Source organism: Cebus imitator, unplaced genomic scaffold (assembly GCF_001604975.1).
Source record: "Cebus imitator isolate Cc_AM_T3 unplaced genomic scaffold, Cebus_imitator-1.0 Scaffold202, whole genome shotgun sequence".
Taxonomy (NCBI): domain Eukaryota; kingdom Metazoa; phylum Chordata; class Mammalia; order Primates; family Cebidae; genus Cebus; species Cebus imitator.
Genome location: NW_016107517.1, coordinates 1,389,284 through 1,406,812, shown reverse-complemented (window position 1 = coordinate 1,406,812; position 17,529 = coordinate 1,389,284).

Here is a 17,529-nt window from a genome sequence, read left to right as displayed (position 1 = left end):
CCTTGTACCATTCCAAAATCCCTGATGATTAGAGTAGTAAGCATTGGGATAGAATTAGAAAATGTTAAAAAAATTTAAAGTTAAGGAAAGAAAATTATAAGAGGCAAGGTCTTCCTCTGCCACCCAAGCTAAAGTGCAGTGGCATGATCATAGCTCACTGCCAACTCAAACTCCTGGATTCAAGTGATCCTCTTGCCTCTGCTCCCCAAAGTTGCAGGGATTACAGGTATATGCCACCATGTCAGCTAAAAAAAAAATAATAATAATTGCAGAGACAGGCTTTCACTTTGTTGCCCAGGCTGGTCTGGAACTCCTGGCTTCAAGCAATTCTACCTCAGTCTCCCAAAGTGCTCGGATTACAGGCATGAGTGACTGAGCCCAACCCCCTGGACTTTTTAACTTTCAGACTTGTCCACACAGATCCTCCAGCAATTAGTTGCTTAATTTCCCTACACTATCACTGGTTTCAACTTGTGGTTTCTGCTTAGGTTAAGCTGTGATTCTCTGTATTCACCTGTTTGTTTGCCCAATTCAGAGGCAGAAGTTTGTCCTGTGACCTCATTTCTCTGACTTATCTAAGAAGAGTTTTTAGTTTTTTGATGGTGTCTGCTTTTTATTTCTTAGGATGGAGTGGTAACTTCTAAGCTTCTTGCACACTGTATCTAAAGCCCAAACAGTTGTGTTTTAGTACTAGAAGTTCTATGTTCCTGGAAATTTCTTAGTCCTGAACACTTTAAGATAGTTAGCCACTCTATGAGTACAGCATAATTTATTTACACATTTTGATTCAACATAGCACTGAAATACTAGCCAGAGCAATTAGGCAGAGAAAGAACTAAAAGCCATCCAAACGAGAAAAGAGGAAGTCAAAGTGATTCTCTTCGCAGACAAAATGATCTTATATAGAAAAAACCCTGAAGACTCCACTAAAAAATTCTTAAAATTGATAACAAAGTCAGAAAGTTGCAGGATACAATACCAACATACCAAAATCAGTAATGGCCAGGCACAGTGGCTCACGCCTGCAATTCCAGCACTTTGGGAGGCCAAGACAGCTGATCATCTGAGGTCAGGAGTTTGAGACCAGCCTGGACTACTCGGCCAAACCTCATCTCTACTAAAAATACAAAAACTAGCCAGGCGTGGTGGCAGGTGACTGTAATCCCAACTACTTAGGAGGCTGAGGCAGGAGAATTGCTTGAACCTGGGAGGCAGAGGCTGCAGTGAGCCAAGATCATGCCATTGCACTCTAACCTGGGCGACGAGTAAGATTCTGCCCCCCCCAAATTTTTTTTTCATCAGTAGCATTTTTATACACTAATAATTAACTAACTGAAAAAGAAATCAAGAAAGCAATCCCATTTAAAATAACTACAAAAATAAAATGAAGCACCCATTATAAATTTAACCAAGGAGGTGAGACTACTGAAATTAAAACTATATATTATGGATGAAAAAATAAATGAAGATGACACAAACAAATGAAAAGACATAAGATTTTCATGGATTGAAAAATATATGTTATTAAAATGATCATAGTACCCAAAACAATCTACAGATTCAAGGCAATCCCTATCAAAATACCAATGGCATTTCTCATAGAAATAGAAAAAAATAATCCTGAAATTCATGTGGAATCACAAAAGACTTCAAATAGCCTAAGCAATACTGAATAAAAGGAACAAAACTGGAGGCATCACATTATCTGACTTCAGAATCTATTATAAAGCTACAGTAATCAAAACGGCATAGTATTGATATAAAAACAGACACACAGAACATGGAACAGAATAGAAAATCCAGAAGTAAATTTACATATTTATAGCTTAATGATTTTCAACAAAGATACCAAGAACATACATCAGGAAAAGAACATCCTTTTAATAAATGGCACTTGCAAAACTGAATATCCATATGCAGAGGAATAAAACTTGACCCCTATCTCTCACCATGTACAAAAATCAGCTCAAAGTGGATTAGAGACTTAATTGTAAGACCAGAAACTATTTATCTATTTTGACAATCAAGGAAATTTATTTGTTTTTCCATATTTCATGCTATTATGAATAATACTGCTGCAAGCATTTATGTACCTGTCTCTTAATGAGTATGTTCAAGCAGTTCTGTTGGTTATATACACAAGAAAGGCATTGCTGGTTCAAAGGATATGGATATCTTCAATTTCAGAAGATAGTGCTACATAGCTTCCCAGAGTGATAGTGTAAATTTTCCATCAATTTACATTTCCATTGTTAGTGTATTCTAGGAGCCAGTTTCTCCTCAGACTTGTCATCACTTGGAATCATCAGGCTTTAATTTTAACAATGCTAGTCGGTATGTAGTGGCATCTCATTGTAATTTTAATTTATCATAGGCCCCGTTTTTAAACTGTGTGCCAGGATTCTACTGGCACTCAGGCAGACTTGGAGTGTGGTTACCTTTCAGGTCAATTCTAAGCAGTCTGGACTCTAACACACATTGCTTCTGGAATATTAGAGATGTCAGTATGCCTGAGGGAGCCATATTTCTCTGTAACTCATTTACAAAAGTGAGGGAAACTCTTGACTGTATGTGAATAAGCAGGGTGTGCTCTTAGCAACAAGCAGCAATGTTGCCAAGTTCAGAGACATCATTAGCTTGAGAGACCCAATAGCATTTTTCCATCCCAACACTCACTAATCATTAGGGATTTTGGAATGGTACATGGACATTGTCAACTTCTACTGCTTTTCTCTATAACCCTGGCAAGAGCATATAATAAATCCAGATGGTGTTCTCTTCCTCTGTGGCATCCCATCAGTAAGGTTCTCATAGGCACACATGGCCCTGTCCTACCTATCCAATGGTGGTAAGGAATATGTTGGTCACACTAGCAGAGAACAAAGTTCTATTCAAATTTGCCAAGCTCATGATTAAACGAGAACATATTGTTCAGAGATTTTTCTCCTGGCGGTAGCAGCATAGTCAGAGGGCTGCCAAGACAGATGTCATTGAGACAGGGGTGTCGCACACCTTCGTGAACACCTGCTCTTGGGACACCAGCAAGAAGTCTCCTGAATACTGAGAACTGTAAAGGCAGGGCCCTGCCAGGGCATTCAGCAACTGACCTCTTGTGACCTGCAGTCTCTGCAGGGGTCCTGAAGAAAACCAAGGCTTGAGGTTTAGGAAAAAGCTGTACGAGTAGTGGTTATCAAAGCCACTCATTCAAGGTCAAAGCTGCTTATTCAAGGTTCCTAAGAATTATTCCCCACCTAGGGTGCCCTGACCACTTTCCTCTGAAACTTTTCCACCCTTTTTTGACTCTTACCCTGCCTGAAGGAAGTAACTTGTTTCTCTGTTTGTTCCTGCTCTTCCTGACTGGTTTGACCAGGGAACAGTGCAGTGATTGGCTCTATTCTGCCCAGACTTCTGCTAGCTATGTCTGCTTTCCCAGGCCTTCACCTCTGATTTTGGGCTGGCAGTATGATGCCCTAATGACTTCTATTGCTTGACAATTTTGTCTGTTGTTTGTGACTCATTACTAGATATTGAGTCTGACTCACCCTGACCTGGTGGTTCAGAAAAGGATCATGTTTCTCATCCCTCCCAGAAGATATATGGATAAAACGTGTATCCTGAGATCCTTATGGAGGGGTCTGAATCCATTTCAGGCCCAGGTGGCTCATAAATGCTCTATATACACTAGTACTGAAGCACATTCGCAAATGATGTTTTTAGAACGAAAGAGTGAGCAGAATCCCAGGACTTCCAGAGAAAGAAACAATCTCCTCCACTGTGCCCACATAGCCAGATTCAAATGCTGTTTATGATTTTATAATGGTATACAGAATCACACAACAGAAATGTGCCAGAAAGGGCTTCTGGTTAAGATAGACATTTGAAAAGTAGGCATTTGTCTCAAAAACTTTAGGCTCTTTTCCCCGTGAATCCTTTTCTGTGCTTAATATCCAGAAAGTTGAAAAAATACGTTTTTATTAATTTTTCAACTGCTTGGCGTACCCTGCCATTGCTGCCTTCACAGCCTCCGCGCTAGACAGTGGCTCTAATACCAGACCTGCCTTCTTCCCTAGGAAAGGCTCGTGCTCACCGCTCTGAAGATGCGGCCTCAGGGTCATCCCAGGCCATTCAGTAGCTTGGAGCGGAGGTCTACACACAGTGGATTTGGCTGTCTCACTGTAGCACCAGCTGGTTGTCTATGGTAGGAAAGAATTGAAAGAGTATTTTACACCATGGAAATTGTCTTTCAGGCCCAGATGGACCGTCGCCGTTCTAGCTTTGACAGGCCAGGATAGATATATTCAGAAAGCCTTCCAGCTATTTAGTAACTCTTCCAAAACACTGTCAGCACCCATGCTAGGATGCAGGGAGTGGGAAGGAAGTCTAAGTAGGGAACTAAGCCTAGTTAGTATATATTTGCATAATTATCTTGCAGTGAATGGATGTGTGACTGGGGGCAGGGTGGGGGTCTCATGGACACTGGAAGCCAGAAAGTAGTCTGAGCCTTCCTGGGTCAGCGCTTCTGGACCCCTTTGATGCAAACTCTTGCGCATTTTAATTATCGGGTAAAAGGAGCAAAGTGTCTCCAAATCAGCTCACCTGTGAGCTAAAGAGCTAAGTTTGTGCCCCAGATGCTTGGATTTACCCTCTGTTCTCTGAAGGGCAGGGGTCAGCCTGGGACCACCTCCACCTGCAGCCTCTCCTGGAGGGTGAGGAAGAAGGAGGTTGGTGGTAGTAGCAAGATCTCCTAGGTCATGGTCACACACCTGGGATCAAAGATGATGTGCCATAGCAAGTATTTTTGACACAAGATTATAAAGATACTATAGAATTCATGGCAGAGGCACTCTGCCTTTAAAAATAGCTTTGTGACTGTTAGCAAAATGCTGTGGTTATGATCTATTAATATACCTGTTTGCCTAAGACAGAGAGAAGGGGGTGGATGGAAGGGGGAGAGAGAGACAGAGATGGGTAGAGAGGAGAGAAAGAGAGAGATAGCATACTTCACCTGAGTAATAAAAGCTCATTTATTTTAAAGCTAAGTATGCCCCTTTTTGGACTAGACTTCTCTTTTTTGCTTTGAAGTTTCTCAAATGAAAGCTTTCAAGAATTATATTATTTATCAGTCAGGTAGGGAAAATTAAAGGTATAAATGGTGGTCTGCTCTGCCTTGTTTACTGACAATCCTTGACCCTCACAAAATAGTTTCCTAGGCTGCAGAAATCCTTAAAATTCTAAATATTTTCCCCTATACATAGCATTATAATTTTTACATTTAAAAGAAACTGCAATTCTTGATAGGGAATTTGGTTGTAATACCTTTCATAAGAAAACCTTGAGGATTTTTTTTTTCTTTTCTCTTATGGTTTTGTTTTGTTTTGCACCTGTATGTAGAACATAGAATTAAACTCTGGTTTTATGATTATCTATAGTTTAAAAATTCTTGTAAAATATTTTTAATGGTTTAAAATATTTCATTCAGCACATTAAGTCATTGCACTTTTTAGGTGGGAATTACCAGTTGTGTTCTGATGAACCAGTAATTAATTATTGAACAGATTCTTGCCTTAAAATAACTGTATTCATGTCCCTGTGATAGCTGATTATGAATAAGTTCAAAATAAACCTCCTTAAAAGAACAGCTCTGGAAAGAAACAGGTTGCCTCAGGTAAGGCAGCTGACTTATGCTCTGTGGGGTAAACGACTGTATGTTTAAAGTGAAACACCAGACTGCTTGGCTATTAGCCAGTTTCATGGAAATAGTAACAATAACAACAATAATGACAAATCAAAACAAACACAGTCTTATGTAGGAAGAACAAATAAAAGTATGACACATCATAGGACTCATGGAAATAGAAAAAAAAAAAAAAAAAAACCTCTCCTCCTGTGGCTGTATTTCCATCACTTTCCTCATTTAACAGGCCAACATGGTTTAGATTTTGCTTAAGATATTCATTAGAGGCAAAAGAAAAATATAAATATTATATTTGCCATTGGAACCAAAATTAGGCAACTGAATTGGGCTGCCTTTGAAGAACCACAAGTGCCTGAAATTTCCTTTTTTGTTTTAAGTCAGCACTACTCTGATAAATATAGAAATCAGAGTGTTCATAAGGAAAAATACAAGCTTCATCTAAATAATCAATCCAAAATGAAGTCTTCCCTTCTCATTACAATTATGAATCACAAGGGTACACCTTCAACTAGCTTTTAAGCCCATTTGAGTAATTCCCCCTCATCCTAATCAGTGTACATTGGCTAAGTACACACTGTGTGTGTGGTGGGGGGTGACAGGGCACAAAGATAGCTGCCTATGAGTACTGCCTCCAAGGGGTATATGATCACTCAGGTATTCAATGTGCCCTAACACAAAGCCATTTTTTTTTTGCAGCCTTTTATATTTCGTTAAGAATTTTCCATAAAGATGTTTCCCCTCAAATCATTTGCTTTAAATTGTATCCCTCGAAATAAAATATCTGCATATATGAATTTCTGAAAGGTATAAATTTCCTGAAATTTCTGAATGCATACATTTCCAGTAGACTGTTTGCCTATGCCAGTTCTGAAATCCTTAGGCTAAATGTCTTGTTGATTTGCACTGTTTCTGTGGAATTTAATATGAGTTATACTACATGCCGTAGTAAGAAAGGTCCAAAAGGATGCTCATCTGTCTTAATAATTTCTATAAAACACACATGCGAAATGTATATATTTGTGTGCAAAATATACAGAGTTACTGTGAGGCCTTGTTGGTCATGTTTTGGGAACTCTCTACAGAAAACACCAAAATTCATGTTTAAAAAATGACTGCCCTTTGAGAGAGCTGCTCAATATTTGAAGATGCAACTCTCTCCTACAGCACAGGAGGATGTGGTTTTAATTTTTCATTTTGTGTCCCTTTTCTTCCTTTGTGAATTCATGGATGTTTTAACTTCAAGATTATCAAAATTATTGGACATGTTTTTCATGGTGGCCTCATTTCTTACAAAGTGTTTTGCACATAAAAATGTCAAAAGCATATGGCCAAACAAAGCCCTACTGCATTTGGTTTCGACATAAGTCCCAGTTACACTAATTACCACAGCAGAATTGGGATTTCTTTTTCTCATTATTAAAGCATACTACTCAGTTCATAATGGGTTTTTCCATCCACTACAAAGACACTGATTCTCCAATTGCTTAAAGCCTTGGTCACAGCTTACTAGTTTCCTGCGAGTGGCTTCTAGGCAGGGAATGCAGGGGAAAAGGTTGTAGAAATGTTTGCCAGAGGGCTGGCCCTACACCCCCAAGGAGAGAATGAATGATGTTATCCCATGTTTAAAAAAGAAGAGGAAGAAAAAGAATCACATTGTTATCACAATGTTCCCAAACACAGGTCTCATTATGATAATCTAGTTTTTCTCAATCTGCATTTAAAATTTCACCTGACAAACCCTTTATGCTTTTTTTCACTTAAAGTTTAAGTTAAAACAGAATCTGGCCAATGTCCAACAACCAGAAAGAGACAAGCTGGGAAAATGAACATTCTCCCCAAGGAAGAGATGCTGCAGCCTTGAACGTTAGAGGGAAAATCAGAGTAGCAGAATTCCCATAGTTTTTAGAAAATTGGTCTTATGACTCCCATGAGGCAGTTCCAAATAGTTTTTAAGCAGTCAATACAAGTCAGGCTCTGTTCTAGACAAGGGATTCATCCAGAGCCTTTGGGGAGCAGTTGGAGTGCCTCCCCAAAGCTAGTAGACATGTATCTTTAACTTTGTGTTCGGCCATATTGATAGCTTGAAGTCAACCACTGGTGGGTGGATTCACACCACAACATCAGCAAATGCTACAAGTCACATTGTTTTTTCCTTCTCTGCAGAGAGCTGGTTGTTAAGCATTTACCACTTACATTTTCCTGGGAGCAGGAGAGACAAATAATAAACCATAAATATGTGATAGGTCAGGTAGGTGGTAGTTGACCTCTGAAGAATGATTAAAAACAGCAGGGAATTGAGACAATAATGGATTGAGATGCCTGAAACGTTGTGCTTTTTATCTGATTTTTTTTTTTTTGCTTTGTTTTTTGTTTTGTTTTGTTTTAGTAGATAACATTTAAGGCAAGGTAGTTTGATTTAAAAAGCCTTGGAATAGGGGAGACAGGAGGCCTGTGTGCCAACCTCTGTAGTGCTGTGATTCTTCTACATGTAACATTTCCAAGCCCCAGTTGTTTTATTTGTAACATAGCTGGATTGAACCAAATGCTCCCAAAGATTGCTGTCTGCTCTGTGATTTTCTCCTGATTTTTAAACTAACTGATTGAGTAAAATTTCTTCAACTAGGCCAAAAAGACTCATCTCAGGGCAGAAATGAATGTTTAAAAAAAAAAAAAAAAAAAAAAAAAAGCATTACTAAATTCACTAGAGGCCTCCATACACCCAAAAGTACTTATAGAAGAACAGTATCTGGGGATCCAGAGAAATCACATGGAATTTCTACCTGATGTAGAGTAAGAGGGCACAGACATTGTGAAAGGGTTATCTAGAATGCTTTTACAGAAAGGTCTGCATACCTATTTATAGCGAGAACATGAATTCACTTGAAACCTATTCTTTAAGTGCAATGAGTGCCCTCGTGATTAATAAAGCAAGACCTCAGGATACTGAGTTTTCATGTGACTCAAATGCCTTGCTACCTCTGCTCCCCACCTCACATCTCATTGCTTTCCTGCTGCCCTTATACAGCAGAGGGCATAGATAACAGTGGCAACCAAACAGACCAAGGACCAGCTTCCACAGTGCCTGAAAAGCAGCTCCCTTCCACTCCACTCCGAGGGAGTGCCACGCTGCCAGGAAAGTGACCAGAGACCAGCCTGTGGGAAGGGACATGTGGACAAAGCTGGAGCCTGAACTCCAATCCCACGTTCATCTCCCTCCTACTGCTGACTAGCTGTGACGTATTAGGCAAATCATTTAAGTCTTGTAAGCCTAGGGCTTTTGTTTTTGCTGTTTTTAATCTATAAAATGGCAAGATGACCCACTGTGTCCTAGAGTTGCTCTGTGGATTAAATGGTGACAACATACCTGATAGTATTTTGCAAACTGCGAAAATATAAAATATCGTTTCAATAATACTTTCCCTTTTCAGTAAAATATTCTATCTCAATAGAGGTTTCCCATTCTGGCCACAGTTGTATTTGATGCCACTTGGATCAAGACCTAAAAGGGAACTGGATTTCCAAATCTCTATGAGAGAAATTTTATAATCATCTTCATACAGGGAGTTGCAGACAGAGGAAGTAGAATCAGATTAGCCGGGCTTAACTTAACCCTGATGGGATATTTCAAAGCTGGAATAATTATAGTTTAGATGCTGAACCACAAACAAACACATTTCGAATGATGAAAATCAGTCCTGTAAGCGTCTGGATGCACCAATGCTTTTCTTTACAACTTTAGAGAGCTCCCCTAGCTGAAAAAATGAAAGGGTAGTAAAAGGAGACATGCATATGAAAACTGCCTTCATTCGCATCTTCCCTTTTTTCCGTTTTTGCCCAGCAGTTATTCTAGCTGCGTCCTGTCCTCTGCAGCATCACCAAAGGCTTCATGTGACTTTAAATTTCAAAGGTACAGGTGCTCCACGAGCACCACACTTCAAAGACGGTTTTGATTAAATGAAACAATATTTGTGTAATACAGACCCTGGATCTTTGAACTTCTCCTGTTCAATTCATCGTACAAAAGTTCAATTAGGAGAGATCAGAAGACACCGTTTCCATCTGTCACTCAAGTTTGTCTTTTCAAATATCTTTTATGTCAACCCAAGAACAACAATTTATGTTGAGGATGTAATAATCATAATTCGAAAGCCACTTTCAGAAAAGGCAATGTCCTTTGCTAGGGAGTGTGGTGTGGGCCCGTGTAAGCGCTATTTGAAGTGAAATCTTAAGCCTTGGCAGCCTTGTGAATTCTCGTCGTGTTACGACTTGCCTTACTATTGATAACTTGCACCGACTGCCAACAAAAAAATCTAGCCCAAGAGGCCCCATGTTTGGTGAGCCTTTGTATCAGTGACTGGAGCATATTTCACTTCTGAATCTTGTGGTTTTTGCCTTCAGTGAAAGAAAAACTGATCCTAACAGTTTTAAACTTGTTAATTCAAGCCATATGTCAGAAAGCCAGTCTCCATATGGTGCCATACCACCTTATATTTACAGGGGGGCTGCTTTTCAAAACATTATTCTAAAAGCTGTATTTGCCCCAAAGTTAATATGTGGCATCCTGTGCTATTGAGTACTGTTTTTAAAATATCTCAGGCTTTGGAATCGCATGCTGATATAGCAGAAATGTACTGATTATTAAAAACTAATTACTGCCTGCTTTATTGGCAAAAATGTGCTAATCAAGTCCTTGAGCAGGGATGTATGCTGAAAAGGAGAACGCCTTGCCAATCTTCTGTTGCCAAATATGGCAAAAATAAAAGAGGAAACAGAGAATGGAAAATCATAACCTTGTTGATTATAAATAAGACTCGAATGTTTCAGTGCAAAGTGCCCACAACAGAAATACAGTTACAACGAAGAGACATGATCTCTTTCTGTTCTTGGCTTTGAGGGAAAAGCCAAAGTAAAGCGAGGACTCAAACGTCATAAAAACCCACCACCTAGCAAGAGTCTTCGATCCGTGCCCAGTTCCTTTAAACTGGGGTCTCTTGCCGGCAATTCTATTGACCCGAGATATTAGGGAAGATTCTCCTATTGAAAATTGAGTTCACTTTCCCAAACACCTACAAGGAGACTACAGATGGATTAGAGCATAATTATCTTCAAACAGCTTTGTTTGATCTGCAGAGTCCAAGCAAGCATGGTTTTCATTTGAGAGACGAGCTTTTGAACGCAGTTGGCACCATATAGACGGTCGGTGCGTGTTAAACATATCGTTTCTTTCTTTTTCTGCCTGGAAAAAAAAAGTGTTTTCCTTGTGTCTGGTTCCTGGTGGGCATTTATATCTCTGTTCTTGCTTTAGAGACTCTTGCAAAGTTCACTGGCAAGATCCTCATACATGGAGGCCAGCCTGTTCTGCTAAGCGGCTCTCCTTGCTTGCTTTAATTCATTTCATTCTTCACGGAATCAATTTTTGTCTTTTTGTTTGTATTTCACACATTTCTCCCCTGCTTCTCCATTTCCTTTCTCCCATATAACCACTTACATTTCTAAAGTATGCATATTCTCCTTCCCCCACTTTCTCTTTTTTTTTTCTTTTTCCTGGATAAATCAAAAAATGGTATGAGGTTTTTCTTTGAATCTTATAAAATAATTTCAAGGAGTTTTCTAAATCATAAACAACATATTGATTATAAATACTACAATGCAGTGAAAAATGTCAAGAAAAGGATTATTTATGCAAAAGTCCGAAGTCATAAGCAATTAAATCAAGAGGAAAATGATTTGAGAGTCCACCTTTTCCTTAAGCCTCAGAATATATATGGACCTCTCAACTTAAAAAGCAGGACAGATCTGTGATGGGAAGAAAAATGATGGATGTATTCAAGGGCGTGAACAAAGTCAGGACTTAGTAACTAGTTATGGACCTAGTGATACCTTTATTTCTAAGAACAAAATTCAGCAGTTTTCTGAAATTAGAAACACACAGGTGTGAATGAACTGGCTCAAGGACTGAGAAAAAAAAATCCATTCATAAATGCTCCTAACCAGTCAAGCATCCACAGCTCTGAGTCCCCTTTACTCCTGCAGCCTCAGGAAAGGTCAGGATGAGAAGGATGCCTTGTCTCTTACGCTGTATTCATGCCAGAGAACAGGAACTCAAGCCAGCCACTGAATTCAGGACCGAAGCAAAGGATTAATGCTTTTTCAGACTATTAGGTAAAATGCAACTCAAATAACTCACTGCATGAAATGGTGTCCTGTTGTTTGCAGCTGATCTTTGGTTAAGAATAAGAAATAGTAACACGTTATGATTTCTCATGTCAGATTTACCTGATTATTATCTCAGTCTAGGAAAGATGCTCTTTCTGACCTTGACTTACTCAGATTTCTCCTTGAGCTATGGAATGAAAGTAACATTTCCAAGTTAGGACAGTTTCGTTAGTAGCAAAATCGCTTAACTGGCAACTCATTATCAAAGTAGAAAACTGTGTTACAAATGGACACTCACAGGCAAGAGCACACACATGCAACCTTAAAGTTTAGTTTTCTGTTTTGCTTTGCTCCTCCCTATTTAGATTTCTCACTGTGATTCACGGTCTGCTACGCCTCAAAGTCTGCCAGTGAAATATGCAGACCACTAACCCCTCGCCCTGCTTTTGGTATTATAAGAAAATTCTGACTCTGATATACATACACTTTCTAAATCACAAGAGACATTTTATGATTGATGCCCGAAATAAATAGCACATGAAATTCTATGAAGCTGAGGGCTATGGGATTAAGAAAACAAGTCAGTTTTGGTCTTCAAAGAATGAGATGTTTTCACATAGTTTAAGAATAAAACCATATTACCCTAACAGAGCCCAGTAATTGTGAATTCTTGGTATGTTGCTATCAGGAAACGTCTGACAGTGACCCTGACTATTTATGCAAGAACTACCTGTATGCAGTTTAGTATTTAATCCAAATCCTACCATTCCCAGCACAATTCTACCAGAACTTTATGCAGAGGATGGCAGGTGATGAAATTTCTAAAGGAACCAACTGCTGGACAGTTACTAAATTATCTTTTAACAAGCCAAATCACTCTGGACTTATTAGGTTAACTGACCATCAGCAGTGACTCCATGAAATGAATTACACATATTGGCCTGTTACCCAGGTTGCAGCTTCTGATAAATTCTTAATGTCACAGAATTGAGATTATTAAATTGTAAATAGCATTGTTTTAAATGCAGGCAATTTGAAATATTTCTCCCTTTTCTTAACATTTTCTTCTAATGTTACCATGTTAGCTGTTTATAATAAGGGTGGCACAACGTTAACCAAATCATTAAAATATTAAATAATTGTGTCTTCTTGAGATGTATGACAAATGAATGCAACCAAACAGTGGAGTTTCTCCCTCTTCCATTTAATTAGAGTTGCCTTTTAGGAATTTAACATTTATTATATATAAATGAGTATATTTAGACATTGTCATTGCCATCTAGGATTTAGTTTTCAAAAACATATTGTTACCGTCCATGACCTTTTTAAATAATGGTATAACACTGACTACATTGAAGAAAACTCATGTTTTACTAGAAAAAGAATGTAGTGCATGTAGTAATTATATTAATCATTCTATTTTCTTAGTATAAAAAATGCTTTGCATATTTCAAAACTGCCAATTAAAATGTGTTGGTCTGAAATATGTGTACTCTCAATTGAAAGGAAATACAATCCCAAGTCTTAAGTTACATTTTTCTTCCAATTGCCTTCAATAAATGTGCCCTTGTTATTTGTTTTACTTGTAAAGGCAAACATGGATGTTTTAAAATGAATTTTGTTTTTGTTCTATTCTCTTTGGATGAAGAGACTTACACTGATTTCAACCAAACCACTCCACCTTGTGAAATGATAGTTCTGTCATCAATATGCAGATGCTTAGTGGCTACACAGCAGCCAGCCATCCTATCATACCTGCAGGTATCCTTGTCAATGGAACTTTGATTTGTCCGGCATCTGGTTGAGATCCCTTGAAGTCAAGATGAGCCAGGTCTGGGAGGATTCCTGATGATATCATCCCGTTACCCAAATTTCCTTCCTTGTGGCCAGTGACTGGGTAACAAGTGAGCATGAGACAGTGTGGGCGATTTGAACTCAAGACGAGATCTACTAGAACCATGGAGCAACGAAGAGTGGTGAGCCAGGAGGTGGGTGGGAGGAAGGTTTCCTTCCTGATAAAAAGACAAAATCTCTCCAGACAAAACCACTTTGTCCTCCCGTCTGTCTCCTTTTGACGTTGGGCCTGTATGCACTGCTTGACATGCAGCTGGCCCTGTTCTCTGGGCCCCCAATGGCATCAGGAGGCTGACAAACTTGTGCCAGCACCTACCTTCCATGGGTCTCATCATGGCGAGAACTAAGCTCCTGACTGTGTGGCCTGCTCTACTTGAGTTTCTTGTAACTTGCACCCAACGTAGTGTAACTGCTACAATCAGAAGGAGATCATACTATACAGAAATGGAACCAGACGGTATCTGCAATTAACTCCTGCAATGTTACTGTGGTTTTAAAAAAATTGACTACTTTGAAGAATAATATTTTTCTAGATATTCTCTTCTATTCTAAAAAATGTGTCATTCTTGGTGAGCACAGTGGCTCATGCTTTTAATCACAGCATTTTGGGATGCCAAATGGGGAGGATTACCTAAAGCCAGGAGTTTCAGACCAGCCTGGGCAATACAGTGAGATTTTCTCTTTACAAAAAAAGTTAAAAAGAAAATTAGCTGGGTGTGGCCTCTGGTCCTGTCTACTCAGGAGGCTGAGCAGAGAGACTTATTTGAGCCCAGGAGTTTAAGGTTGCAGTGAGCGATGATCGTGCCACTGTGCTGCAGCCCGGGTGACAGAGTGAGAGCCTGTCTAAAAAAGAAAAAAAAAAGTGTATTCTGAAATTTGGGTTAATACCTCAGTGTTAATTCCAATTTAACGTATTAGGAGAAAATGCTTTATTGCTTTATTTGTCAAAGAAAGCAGGACCACAATAATTAAAACGCCTTTGAAGAAGAGAGGGACTTGTGTCAGATTTTTGCCACCAACATGTCTTTTTCTTTGACCTTAGATGTTTGGATATTCCCCCAGATCTTCATATCTACTGGGGCAATCCTGTTTTTTAAGGATTTAATAAAAATTCGAGAATATTTAGCCCACAAACAGTAGAAATAACGTCCTACTGGACTGAGGGTGGTAATGCTACATTTAGTGCAGTTACTTCTGTTCTGATCCCTGGATTCTGCCTTTCGTTCCTGCTACCTTCTCTTCTGCCAGTATTTTTCCCAGACATACAATGTCCTCCTTTCTGATATCACATTTATTCTTTCAACATGTACCTTTTAACTTCCAATCATGTTGAGAAAGATTAATGATGTGGAGATGAAATGGAACTTTGCATGCAAAGTCTCTGGCACAAGGTGTACACATGAATACTTCCCTTTTCTTTTCATGAGACAATTCTGATTACAGGCAGGAGCTCTGATGTGATAGAGCTGAATTTCAATCCCTGTTCCACTGTTTACCACCTGTTAGACCCTCTACTAATATATTTTGTCTTGATGAACCTTAATAAAATGGGATCCATCATAATACTTAACACAATAGTTGAAAGGACCAACTGCGATACTGCAATAAGCTTTTCCATTCTTCATTATTATTGTGGTTTGGATGTTTGGTTTGGTTTGTTTTTCTCCAGCCTCCCAAATGTGGGTGCTCGGTACCACTCCATACTTTCTTCTCATCCATCAGCTTAGGGATAACAAAATAGGAGCTAAAGTGCACACTTAACACAGAATCTGTGTGTAATCCACGGTAATGTATATAATTTGTTTTATTAAAACGAAACTGTACTAGGTATCAAAGATTTTATTTGATTTGGTTTTGTTTTGTTTTGGCATGTGGACTAAACACTGCTTTTGATGTTCGTAGTACTTTTCGGGGCAAGCTTGATAGGGGTTTTGTGTTTGATCTGGGGCTATCATTTTTCTGAATCTCATATGTGTTTGCATAGAGATAAATGTTTATACTCTTTATTAGTCCTCTCTTAGGATGCCAGAATTCAATGGGATACAGCAACATGTATTTCTTGTCAAAAACTGGAAGGTTTGATGGACTTCAGTAAACCTGCTTCTGTTCCTTAGCTAAAAATAGAAAGTTCTAAATATAATGATTTTTTTTTCCGGGAGATTTTTATTTATCCTGCCATGCTCAAGTCACAACAACTGCCCCAAAGGTTTTGATGATCCAACATATTTCTTCTCAAAATCAGGGTAAGACTAACTTGTCCACTTGAACGTCAACTGGTTTCTACCTGTGGAGTAATGCACAGATTCCTGGAAGCCATTATATAGAGTGTTTCAATACAAACGCTTTTGTTTTAATGTTATTTTTTTAAAAGCAAATGAAATGTCATTCTTTACATAGAAAAAGTGACATTTTTGAAAATCATTGACATTTTTCTATATCCTAGGTTATTTCAAGCAGTGACATTATTAAATTAATTGAAAAGAATTAGAAGAATTGCCCACAGAATATGCAGACAAATAGAAAGTCTAAATGTATAAATATGATTAACTGCTGAAGAATTCACACATTCAATAATTACCTTTAATTATGTGACATTGAATTTCCTCTTATCAAGTTGATAAGGCTAAGCAATGAAGCTTAGATTTGAATTTAGACATCATATTTTAGTTCCACTACATCTGTTTATATGAACAAAAGTATCAGTAAATATGTTTAGAACAGCTATATTTCTGAAAAGTTGTCTCCAAAATAGAATTTTATGTATGAAACATTATGCAAAAATGTAATTATGAATTTGAAGAGTTTCATTTGTGGATTATAAAAAACACAGGAGGTTTTTTTTTTTTTTTCTGGTAATCTCAAAGGAATCTTAGATACTGTTAAGTCCAGAGGTCTTAAAGAAGGTTTTTGGGGAGAGGATATGATAATTAATTCTCATCTATTTATGTTTACTTAAACACATAAAAAACTTGAACTTTACTAATATTTAATATATAAACTCTCTCCCATACTCTCGCCCAGTCTAAATGTCAGAGGTCCAGAGCTGTGTCCCCCAACTTTGCACACTTATCAGACCAATCAGGATGGACACCAGCCACAGAGCTGCAGATGTTAATTCTCTAGTTGCTGTATTTTGGGGAGACATGAGGGTTTAGAGAAAGGGTCAGAGTGGTGGGTATTTTGAGGAGTTTGAGAAGGTGACTATTTACATCTAGTATTTAGTGATTCAGTTCTTTAACAACCAGTATAGCAACACTATTGCTTTCCATTTGAGCATCAGTGCTGTGTGAGTCCCACGTGGTATCCATGGTAAACTGAGGGAGAAAAAGGGAGTTCTTCCACATGGCGCTGCAGACAGGGCGATTTTATTTGCGCAATTGCCTAATATATCATTACATGGCACAGTTTATGTACACCTAGATATGCAATTTAAGAACTAGATTATGTAATTTCAGCTAGACTAACCAGCACAAAACAGACAAGTGATTTAAGTTATTCTTGTAAAGAAGCCACTGATTTCAGATGCCACTGGTAAGACAAGCCCGTTTGAAACAATCGAGGGAAGAGCTCATACAGCATAAGTCATGACATTTTAAAAAGTGAAATAAAGAGGCTTGCAAAAAAGGGATAAATAAGTCTTTAAAAATATGACTTAAAATATGGGTCTGCATCCAATTCAGTAATGCTGAATTGCACCTTAAGTGTGTATTGTCTTTTAGCTAAATTAGAATTACATAACAATGGTTAGGAAGACATTTTAAAGTACTGTACACTTTTATCATCATCTCAAGCTTTTAAAATCTAGAAAAACTCTCTATCCAGAG